At 45.4% G+C, this 9,308-nt stretch overlaps 2 non-coding genes across 2 annotated transcripts; both read right to left on the bottom strand.

The window, feature by feature from the left end:
• Window positions 1-2,415: 2,415 nt before the first annotated feature.
• LOC115899295 lies at window positions 2,416-2,579 on the bottom strand. The gene has a single exon (XR_004059046.1). It is a non-coding gene; the product is annotated as a U1 spliceosomal RNA (small nuclear RNA).
• A 6,011-nt stretch (window positions 2,580-8,590) lies between these two features.
• On the bottom strand, window positions 8,591-8,664 carry TRNAN-GUU. The gene has a single exon. It is a non-coding gene; the product is annotated as a tRNA-Asn (tRNA).
• Window positions 8,665-9,308: the final 644 nt, after the last annotated feature.

The raw sequence follows: 9,308 nt of genomic DNA, 5'->3' as shown, positions 1-9,308 counted from the left end.
GGCATTCTAAAGAAATGAATTGCGCTAAGTATCATCACTTAAGGTGAAAACAGAGGCAATGGTATCTATTAACAATGTTTATCAGTGAAGGAAATAAACTGAAAATATGAACATCATTAGATCCTTGGAGGAACCTTCATCCCTGAAAATCTGAGTAATATTGTGATACCCTTTTGAGTCCGACAGGACATTCTCTTTCCAGGGCATATAAGAGTGGGTGAATAATTTCCTTTCATTCATTTTCATTAAGGGATGAACTTCCTTAATGTTCTGGAGATTATTTAATTTGATTTGTATCATTGTGAAAAGTGCTCATATTGCTGATTCCATTGCTTATATGTGATCATATAAATCTTTTCTCTCCTTTCTGTAGTGTGGTTCAAACTTAATCCTTAAAGGACAAGTATTTGAATTTTTCAGCTGGTTAGAAACCTGAATACACCAATCACAGAAAACTGCTCCTTACATGCTACAGATTTAGTTTTCTTCCTGGACTAAGATGTCTTTTAGATACAGTAAATTTGCTAAAGCCAGGAGCTCCTATGGAACGAAGTTTGGTGGGAGGGGGGACACTGAGTAGTAAGATCACTCCTGTAATAGAGATGCCACTCTTGCAGATATTGACAACTACTGGGCCCATAAAATTTTTACCAAACATTGGAAAGACAAGATATGAACAACTTACCATTGCTGCAGTCTCAAATATCAGGAGATACCATTATCCTCAGGACAATAAATAGACAATAAAAGAGACTCACAGACCAGATTAGCTGTCTAAACAGGGACTGGATCCTTGTCAACACGACGCAACAGAGATTGTCCCCAGAAATTCACTTCATAACGTCAAAACCAAAAACCCACACTGATGGCCAAAAAAAAAAAAAAAAGATGCACAAATGAGAGAGACAGAGAGAGACCTGTCCTATAGCCATACTTAGTGGGTAAAAGCCAAATAGCTCAATTTCTGCTCATGATACTTAATAGAACATAGGCAACATGAGCCAATAGCTCAGTGGGTTCAGATCTGCACCAAGTGCCTGTTGGATGAAGGATTCTACTATCTCCAATAATATGTCTCAGATGGACTAATTTTTTTTTTTTTTTTTTGAGACAGAGTCTCGCTCTGTCGCCCAGGCTGGGGTGTAATGGCGCGATCTCAGCTCATTGCAACCTCCGCCACCCGGGTTCACACACACCACCACGCCCGGCTTTTTGTTTGTTTGCTTGTTTTTTTAGTAGAGACGGACTTTAGCCATGTTGGTCAGTCTGGTCTGGAACTCCTGACCTCAGTTGATCAGAAGTAGGTGAGGTCAGCAAACATACCCTAGGAGAGGCTGCACAATGCCCAGAACCGCCATCGCTAGGCTTGGGGTTTTCTTCTGTAGTGGATACTAGTATTCACGTAATGCAGGGACAAAACCAATTAGATACTTCTGGGAGTTAAAAAGAGATGAATTTACAGTGCCGTTTGAGAAGGGGTATTGAGGAATTTGCCAGGGTACTGACTCGTGTCAGGTGTAAACCTCAGGTTGAGAGAGAGCTAAGTATTTTCTGTCCATGAAGGTGAACAGCGAAGGCCTGAAGAAAGAGGGACGGGGGAGGACGCTGGCGCCAGAAATAGGAAAGGGCTGCCTGGGGGCGGGAAGGATGGGTGGGAGTGCTATCTAGAAAGCTGCCTGGCAATGGATGTAGGATGCGGAAGCGAGACATCAAACGAGAAGCTGTCGCTTGAATAAAGTCTGAAGAAAGACTAGACATGTAAACAGCAGGAAATAGTAGGGAGACTGGACCCGGCTCCTCATAAAACTTCCTGTCTTACATTTCAGGGAGGATCGCGGCACATTTCGGCCAAGACATGTGAGACTGCGGTTCTGACCTGCGGGCCTCAATGGATATGCACTAGGGACCTGGGCGCTGGGAGAGCAGTTCCCCTACAGAAAGTAAGTGTGTTATGTCTACAACCCAGCGGGGACACTAAGAGCCCCAAAAGTCTTGCTTTCTTCCCAAAGAACAGCGCCCGTCTGCGTAGTTTGTACCTGGCTCTATGAAGTGAGAACGCATTCCCCCCTAGCACAGAAATCCTACAAACTACTGTGAAGGCTGCAGTTAGAAGCAGAAGCTGTATAAAAGGTGACTGGGGGCGAGGGAAAAACACGAAGATTTTTACAGATCGTGAGAACCCAAGACACTATGAACCAATCTCTGCAGAAGGCAGCCCCGCATGGAAAGGGAAGAGCTGTGTGACCTTCACAGTAGTTATCTTATGTTACAAGGGCTGACCCTTCTTTTTTCTCCTCTGGCAGAGAATCGGCATGTTACTTACTATTCTTCAGCCTTCCACGGTAAGCATAACATTTACACGGCACACAAAACACAAACCTTAGTACACAATCTGTTCTTTCAAATACAAAAATTCAGGGGAGAGCGCGAACGCAGTCCCCCACTACCACAAATTACGCAGTCGAGTTTCCCACATTTGGGGAAATCGCAGGGGTCAGCACATCTGGAGTGCAATGGACAAGCCTCGCCCTGGGAAAACCACCTTCGTGATCATGGTATCTCCCCTGCCAGGTAAGTATGAGTTTCTGCACCTCCGCCCCGCCACAGCCTCATACGTCTGACCCTTTACACACAAGGTCACTTGCCCCGCGCACTCCCGAGCCCTTCTAGCCCTGGCACACAGCTGGGACTCTCAGGCCCGACCAGCGGTCCTGAACGCGCTCCCACGGCACGGGAACTCCTTCGTGGGAAGCAGCAGGTAGGGAAGCAGCAGCCCCTGCGCTGCCTCATCTACATAGAAGTCGCCCTCTCCGTGATGTCACCGACAGTGCCTTTCCCAGTCCCTGCCTTTCTGCCACTGAGTCTACCAACCCGCTGCGGAGCCATCAAAAGGAAGTGACGTCTGCCTTTCCTTTTTTCCTCCCGCCACCGCATCTGTTCTCTCCCAAAGCTGGTAGTTAGCCTGTATTGAGTAGCAACCTTTCGGCGACCAGATGGAGCCTGGCAACCCTGCTTCAAATAATGGCTTTTAATTCGCAGACTAGAATGTTTAGGATTACAAAAGAAACCGGTTCTCTTCACATCCTTATCCTTGGGATGTAGCATTCCGCCTGAAATTGGAAGCAGTTTAATATCAGAGAGAAACCATATTTATGAAAGTAAAGAGACTGCTCAGATGACTGCAAACCAGCCTTCCTTACTGATTTTATCACTGGTAATGTTATAAAGACAGTTGTCCAGTTTCATGAATCTTGTAGGGTTTTTTTGTATTTTTTTTCCCCCAAATTCAGTATTGTAGAAAAATATGCTGCCCCAGAAGAGATTATTGGACACTCTCAAACGTGGTGTTGGACTTTGTCATCTCTTGCACAGCCATCTCCAGACCTTAGTTCTTACTTCATGTTAGTATTTTATATTCTGCAAAGACAAAAACTAAAATAATCCAAATTTGACACAAATACCTGGGATACATCTTATTTCACATGGTTAACAAATGTCTGGGTCATCTTTTCTTATATTGGATTACAACGCAAGAAACACTGTGAAGTAAGCAAAGTTGGAATGCCCAAGTCAAAGACCATTTGAATATTTCCAAGTAGATTTGAGACAGGAATAATACAGGGTGGTCACAGGATAACAAATTCTAGGCAGCAGATTTACCTGACTTAAGGCTATGGGCTCATAAGACGCTGAAAAACCAGTGTGGACCAAGCTAAGTAAGACTGACTGCACCCAATTTGGTGCTGGATTTGATGTAGGTTTTACCTAGGCCCTCATTATATGCTCATTAACATACTAAATCACACACCCACCAGTGCCATGACAGTTCTGAGACCAATGTTTGATGTAAAAATGGATGGCACCACAGTTCAGAGACATCTCCACCTTTACCCAGAAATTGTCATGAATATTCCACTCCTTGGTTAAAGTAATCCATCAACATGAAACCCCAGAACCCATTGTTCTCTCTCGGGTATGCCCGAACTCACCTTTCTTGAGTGTGTACTTTATGCTTTGCAATAAATCTCTTCTTTCACTGTTTGCTGACTCATCCTTGACTTCATTCTGGAGATGGTGTCAAGAGCCTGGACACCACGGCTGCAGTCAAGTTCCCACCAGTGTCCGGGGACCTTCCCCAGCCCACCAGTATCACATTCTATTCCATTGCTCAAATCATAAAACATCGAGTGGAGAGTTCTCCTTGGAGACCATAAAGTAAAGATTCTGTGGCATGGCAGCCAGTTAGGCCACTGGAAGGCATGGAAAAATACTGAAAATGAGGGATTAGGTGACAGTATAGTAACTGCTGAATAAAAAATACTTGATCCAGGCCCCATTCCCTGGATACTGACAGGGAGACACATTGTCCAGGTAGTAGTGGAGAAATACTTTCTGGGTATCTGACCAGCCTTTGTGGAAAGAACGGGCACCATCCTGCAGATGTAACCACCTGATGGGTTCTTCCTGACCACTGTACACACAAAATCAATTCACGGAGACCATGGCATTGCAGTAAAGAGTTTCACTGACATAGGCCAGCCACGACATGTGGGAGACAGAGTTATTACTCAAATCGATCTCACTGAAGGCTTGGAGCTAAGGGGTTTTTCAAAGATAGTTTGGTGGGGATGGGGCTAGGGCTTGGGTGGTGCAGATTGTTAGGGATGAAATCACAGGGGTGTGGAAAATGGCCCTCCCGCATTGAGTCAGCTTCTGGGTGGGGGCTAAGGGACTGGTTGATTTTCGGGCCAAATGGTGCCATCCAGTAGTCAGAAATGCAAATGCCTGAAAAGATATCTCAAGAGACCAATCTTAGGTTCTACAGTAGTGATGTTCTTCACAGCAGTAATTGGGGAAGCTGCAAATCTTGTGACCTCTGGAATAATGGCTGGTAATTTTTTAACAAGGCATACATCTTAGTAGAATTCACACCCCTTTCATCCTTCTAACTTGGTGGCCTTTCATTAGTTTTACAGGGGTAATTTAGTTTTGGGGAAGGTTATCATTTAAACCAACCTTTTTGGCTGTCCCCAACCTTTTTGGCACCAGGGACTGGTTTCATGGAAGACAATTTTTTCATGGAAGGGGATGGTGGATGGTTTCCCGATGAAACTGTTGGCACCTCAGGTCATCAGGCATTAGTTACAGTCTCATAAGGAGTGTGCAATCTGGAATCCCTCACATGCGCAGTTCCCAATAGGGTCCGAGCTCCCATGAGAATCTAATGCCCATGCTGATCTGACAAGAGGCGGAGCTCAGGGGGTAATGCTCCAAAGCCTGCAGCTCACTTCCTGCTGTTCGGCTGAGTTCCTAACAGGTCATGGACCAGTACCTGTCTTGTGGCCCCGGGGGTTGCAGACCCCTGATTTAAACCATAAACGCAATTTTTCCCAAAGATAGCTTGGGAGAAATTGCACAGGAATGAGCAAAGACAGCTAGTCTGTGAGGCTAGAACCAAGATGGAGTCAGCCGTGTCAGCTTTCTCTTATTGTCATAATTTTGCAAAGGCAGTTTCTGAGGGACTACACTGGACACTTGTTAAAAACATCAGACAGATTTTATTGTATGTACTACAGTAGGCAAGAGAGACCAGCAGAGAACAGAGCTCAACCTCAAATACAACAGGAAGAGTTGAAGATTATAGCCAATTGGCAAGATAAGAAAGTTAGTGGATGGAAAATTACTAAGAGGAACTTGTTTAGCTATCAAAGGTGGTTGGGAGGACTCTTGCTAAACTAGACTCAACAGTACTCTTTCCTAAAACTGGACTTGGCAGGCCAAGAACTAATAGAGAAAAGGGCTCAGAGGAATCTACTAAGGTTTGGTCAAAGATGGAGTCCTTGTCAACTCTACATTGAAGTTTCTGCAAATAAAGACCAATCAAATGAAAAAAAGCAAAGGCTATTTATTCTGAGCTTGCTATAGCAGGGAGTCAGCCACTGTTACTTGTGTTTTGGCAGAGACTTGAAGGCAGTCAGAAGGATGGGAAAGCTTTTTAAAAAGAAAGGCTTCAGGTATGCTTGGACTGGAGGCTGTCAGCATGGTGAAGCTGTAGATAGATGGAGAAAATCAAAATATTTTACCCCAGAAAATATTTCTTTGGCATATTTTAAGATGGCTGTCAGAGAGCCAGCAAGCAGAAGTAACTCTGCAAAACTGTCTTTTGTAGGGGAAATTTTCACCTGGAGAGAATCTGCATTAATCCAGCCTTCCCTTGTCAGGATTGAGAAGTAAAAATAAGCCATAGGCCCTACAACCAACCGAACCAACCTCCTCTTGGCTGACAGGACTGCAGAGAAACCTTGAAAGCTGTTTCTGGCTGTGACAGGATAGGTGGTCGGACATGCCGCCTTAAAACCCCTCCCTCACTAACTGCCATTATGAGGCAGGAGAGCAGCAGAGGGAATTGGAAGTTGGATAAAAGGCAGAATGAGTAAAGGCAGAAACAGAAGAAAGGTGATGGGGCAGGAGAGCAGGAAGCAAGATAAAAGGCAGAAGGTGAGCAGCCAAAACAAAAAGTAAGATTAAAAAATGCAAGCAAAGCCAGGCGCAGTGGCTCACGCCTGTAATCCCCAAATTTTGGGAGGCCAAGGCAGGTAGATCACCTGAGGTCAAGAGTTTGAAATCAGCCTGGCCAACAAGGTGAAACGCCGTCTCCACTAAAAATACAAAAAGTTAGCTGGGCGTGGTGGTGCACTCCTGTACCCAGGCTACTCAGGAGGCTGAGACAGGAGCATCGCTAGAACCTGGGAGGCAGAGGTTGCAGTGAGCTGAGATTGTGCCACTACACTCCAGACTGGGCAACAGAGGCGACTCTGTCTAAAATAAAAACAAAACAAAACAAAAGAAAACAAACAAACAAACAAAAAAAGCAAGCAAGGACCCCCATTGCTGGCAAGATCCAAAACAGTAAAGGGGCAGCTCCTCAGAGATAGACATGTACATTCGAGAAAAAGGTATCCTTAACATGACTCTTTATGATAATCAGCTCATTAAAACTCAGGCATATGGACTGCATAACATGCATGTACTTATGGACTGCATAACATGCATGTACTTAAAATTATGGGATGGAGGCAACGTACAAGCACACAAGGGCCAAAGTAACTAAGCAATACACCTATCAATCTAAAGGCAAACAATGGCTAAAGATTAGGCATCCTTGTGAAGAGACGAAAAAAAAAAATCACACATAAAAAGACCCAAAGTACATCAAACTAATATTGATCTCATCTCCCAGAGGTCAGCCCACACTCCCCACTCTGAGAGTGTTACTGTGCTTACTTAATAAACTTTTGCTTTGCTTTGCTGCTTTGTGTGTGTCATGTACAGTTCTTCGTTTGGGACACCAAGATCCTGGAACTGCACGGCACCATCTGGTAAGAATTAGGATTTTTTTCCCTAAGGGTTAACAAACCAACTCTTTGGAAAGACTTGCTTCACTACTGTTATCAACCAGCAGCCTGATACTTTCCCTCCCTTTTGTGGTTTTGACAAAGCAAGCAAGCAGCATTCCCTCCTGATAAGAGACCACCCACCTAGGAAATGATTCTGGCCAGACTACAGAGGATGTGCAGAGAGGGTTTTCATGTCCTCTGCTTCAGCTTTTGACGTCAGAGGGCCACAAACTCCACTCTCAGATAGCTAATGCTACCATTTTATGAACATGGGCCCCATGGAGAGGCACGAAGCTCAATTGCACATCTGCACATTTTTCCTCTTATAAATATTCATATTGGAATATTATTTGGTACTGCTCCCATGAAAGATACATTTGCAGAATGTACTCAAATTAGAAGCATTATATAAACACTATAATGTAGCAATGGTGCATCCAGTTCTCTACACTGTAGAAATATCTGCGATGTAGACGTTTCCACAATGACCAAAGATATGTATACAAGAATGTTGACTGCAGCATTCTTTGTAATCCTAAAACCATGAAACCAACCGCATCCCAAAAACATTTTCTTTTTTGAGATAGAGTCACACTCTGTTGCTCAGGCTAGAGTGTATACCAATCTGAGCTCACTGCAACCTCCACCTCCCAAGTTCAAACGATTCTCCTGCCTCAGCCTCCCGAGTAGCTGGGATTACAGGTGCATGCCACCACACCTGGTTAACAAAAACATTTTGAAAAGGGTTAAATAAATCATGCACAAACTGGGGAAAAATACTGTTTTCAAAAATGATGGAGAGGATCACTATGATGATGACTGATTCCACTGGTCACATTATTGATAGAGCAATCAGTAAATCCAGGCACATCCTGGAGATACCACTGGACTCTTATTACTAAAATATGAAAAAATGGAGGCATGTAAATTACTCGTTTAAGCGTATAACTCGCTGAATTAGAATTTTATCACATCAGAAGTGGGTTCCTAGGTCTCTGTTTCAGCATTCCCGAATTACACAGGTGTAAACCTGCCACTTCAGGAGATACCAGGTTAAGAATCTGGTCGGGGAGGTGGGCTGGCCCTCGACATAGATCAGTCATAAATTAGTGGCTTGGTACTCCGGGAAGATAAAATCTTCCCCATTTATGTAGTGATTGACAACGTGTGCATGCTTTAAAAGTTGCAATAAGCGTCCCTGGGTGGGCTCGAACCACCAACCTTTACGTTAACAGCCGAACGCGCTAACCGATTGCGCCACAGAGACAAGCACTGCTGAGTCTCCTACGCGATATACGCAGGGCGGACTCACTAAACTTCCTCCGTTCCTTTCATTGTCAGGGCCGGTCCGGAAGGACGACCGAGCAAGACCTTGGAAAACCAGAGAGATTAGAGCGGTGAGTCGCCCTGGTCACGTCGGACACCTGCGTGTTAGGAGATTTTGGAGCCAGACGGAGAGCCGAATGGCCTTCGCCTGCCCTGCTCCTCTCCTGCTTCAGAAGCCCCCAGAAACTCCCCGGTCGGCGACCCAGCCCGAGCCGCCTGGGGTCCCAAGGGAAGCTGAACGCCCGGTGGGCTCCCGGGATGGTTCTTCCGGTTCTTTGTGCCGCCTTCACCCAGTGAGGGAGCCTGTGCCCACCCCGCCCAGTCGCTTTTGGGGCCGCTGCGGAGCTTTCGCTGCCATCTTCGGATCCTGTGTTCCGCAAGGGGGCTCCACCAGGGCAGGGATGGTGGCGAGGGTCGCTCGTGGGTCCCCTCGCGCGGAGCAGGGTCTGGCACTCACCAGGGCGCCCGACTAGGACTTGTCGAATGAATCCATCGTCACCTTTAGCTTCTAGTACTTTGAAGAGCCCTGAGAGTGGAAATCAAGAGGTTTTTTCCACGGGGAAGTTCTGTTTACAAAGCGTTGAT

Source organism: Rhinopithecus roxellana, chromosome 8 (genome assembly GCF_007565055.1).
Source record: "Rhinopithecus roxellana isolate Shanxi Qingling chromosome 8, ASM756505v1, whole genome shotgun sequence".
Lineage (NCBI taxonomy): Eukaryota > Metazoa > Chordata > Mammalia > Primates > Cercopithecidae > Rhinopithecus > Rhinopithecus roxellana.
Note: the sequence above shows the minus strand (reverse complement) of the source record. Positions and strands in the feature narration are given on the sequence as shown.